A 2,610-nucleotide genomic window follows, 5' to 3' on the forward strand; every position below is an offset into this window, starting at 1 on the left:
AGTTTCTCTAATGCAACAGAATTGCAAGTTCCATGGACTTCCGTTGGAAGATCCTCATCAGTTTTTAGCTGAATTCTTGCAAATCTGTGACACTGTCAAGACTAATGGGGTTGACCCTGAGGTCTACAGACTTATGCTATTCCCCTTTGCTGTAAGAGACAGAGCTAGGACATGGTTGGACTCACAACCTAAAGAAAGCCTGGACTCTTGGGAAAAGCTAGTCAATGCCTTCTTGGCAAAGTTCTTTCCACCTCAAAAATTGAGTAAGCTTAGAGTGGAAGTCCAAACCTTCAGACAGAAGGAAGGAGAATCCCTCTATGAAGCTTGGGAAAGATACAAACAATTAATCAGAAAGTGTCCTTCTGATATGCTTTCTGAATGGAGCATCATAGGTATTTTCTATGATGGTCTCTCTGAACTGTCCAAGATGTCTTTGGACCGCTCTGCTGGAGGATCTCTTCATCTGAAGAAGACGCCTACAGAAGCTCAAGAGCTGATTGAAATGGTTGCAAATAACCAATTCATGTACACTTCTGAAAGGAATCCTGTGAACAATGGGACTAGTCAAAAGAAAGGAGTTCTTGAGATTGACACTCTGAATGCCATATTGGCTCAGAATAAAATATTGACTCAACAAGTCAATATGATTTCTCAAAGTCTGTCTGGAATGCAAAATGCACCAAGCAGTACTAAGGAGGCTTCATCTGAGGAAGAAGCTTATGATCCTGAGAACCCTTCAATGGAAGAGGTGAATTACATGGGAGAACCCTATGGGAACACCTATAATCCTTCATGGAGAAATCATCCAAATCTCTCATGGAAGGATCAACAGAGACCTCAACAAGGTTTCAACAATAATAATGGTGGAAGAAACAGGTTTAGCAATAGCAAGTCTTTTCCATCATCTTCTCAGCAACAGACAGAGAGTTCTAAGCAGAATACCTCTGACTTAGCAACCATGGTCTCTGATCTAATCAAAACCACTCAAAGTTTCATGACTGAAACAAGGTCCTCCATTAGAAACTTGGAGGCACAAGTGGGTCAGCTGAGCAAGAAAATTACTGAACTCCCCCCTAGTACTCTCCCAAGCAATACAGAAGAAAATCCAAAAGGAGAGTGCAAGGCCATCAACATGGCCGAATTTTGGGAGGAAGGAGAGGCAGTGAACGCCACTGAGGAAGACCTCAATGGACGTCCACTGGCCTCCAATGAGTTCCCCCAAGAGGAACCATGGGAATCTGAGGCTCAAAATGAGACCATAGAGATTCCATTGGACTTACTTCTGCCATTCATGAGCTCTGATGAGTATTCTTCCTCTGAAGAGGATGAGTATGTCACTGAAGAGCAAGTTGCTAAATACCTTGGAGCAATCATGAAGCTAAATGACAAGTTATTTGGAAATGAGACTTGGGAGGATGAACCCCCTTTGCTCACCAAGGAAAGGAGAGAGAAAAAGCAGTGAATAAAAAAAAAGAAAAAGAGAGAAAAATTTCGAAAAAAAAAAGAGAAGAGAAAAAGAAAGAAAAAGAAAGAAAAATAAAAGAAATAAAGTTGTGATCCAAGGCAAAAAGAGTGTGCTTAAGAACCCTGGACACCTCTAATTGGGAACTCTAGCAAAGCTGAGTCACAATCTGAAAAGGTTCACCCAATTATGTATCTGTGGCATGTATGTATCCGGTGGTAATACTGGAAGACAGAGTGCTTTGGGCCACGGCCAAGACTCAATAAGTAGCTGTGTTCAAGAATCATCATACTTAACTAGGAGAATCAACAACACTATCTGGATTCTGAGTTCCTAAAGAAGTCAACCATTCTGAATTTCAAAGGATAGAGTGAGATGCCAAAACTGTTCAGAGGCAAAAAGCTAAAAGCCCCGCTCATCTAATTAATACTGATCTTCATAGATGTTTTTGGAATTCATTGCATATTCTCTTCTTTTTATCTTATTTGATTTTCAGTTGCTTGAGGACAAGCAACAATTTAAGTTTGGTGTTGTGATGAGCGGATAATTTGTACGCTTTTTGGCATTGTTTTTAGTATGTTTTTAGTATGATCTAGTTAGTTTTTAGTATATTTTTATTATTTTTTAGTTAAAATTCACTTTTCTGGACTTTACTATGAGTTTGTGTGTTTTTCTGTGATTTCAGGTATTTTCTGGCTGAAATTGAGGGACCTGAGCAAAAATCTGATTCAGAGACTGAAAAGGACTGCAGATGCTGTTGGATTCTGACCTCCCTGCACTCGAAGTGGATTTTCTGGAGCTACAGAAGCCCAATTGGCGCGCTTTCAACGGTGTTGGAAAGTAGACGTTCTGGGCTTTCCAGAAATATATGATAGTCTATACTTTGCCTAAGATTTGATGGCCCAAATCGGCGTTCAAAGTCACCCTCAGAATTCCCAGCGTTAAACGCCGGAACTGGCACAAGAATGGGAGTTAAACGCCCAAACTGGCATAAAAGCTGGCGTTTAACTCCAAGAGGAGTCTCTACACGAAAATGCTTCATTGCTCAGCCCAAGCACACACCAAGTGGGCCCGGAAGTGGATTTTTATGTCATTTACTCATCTCTGTAAACCTTAGGCTACTAGTTTTCTATATATAGGACCTTTTA

The 2,610-nt window shown here is 40.7% G+C and overlaps 1 non-coding gene across 1 annotated transcript; it reads right to left on the reverse strand.

Annotated features, from left to right (window-relative positions):
- Positions 1-265: 265 nt before the first annotated feature.
- On the reverse strand, positions 266-373 carry LOC112799330 (small nucleolar RNA R71). The gene has a single exon (XR_003200904.1). It is a non-coding gene; the product is annotated as a small nucleolar RNA R71 (small nucleolar RNA).
- Between the last annotated feature and the right edge of the window lie 2,237 nt (positions 374-2,610).

This window comes from Arachis hypogaea, chromosome 4 (assembly GCF_003086295.3).
Source record: "Arachis hypogaea cultivar Tifrunner chromosome 4, arahy.Tifrunner.gnm2.J5K5, whole genome shotgun sequence".
Classification (NCBI taxonomy): domain Eukaryota; kingdom Viridiplantae; phylum Streptophyta; class Magnoliopsida; order Fabales; family Fabaceae; genus Arachis; species Arachis hypogaea.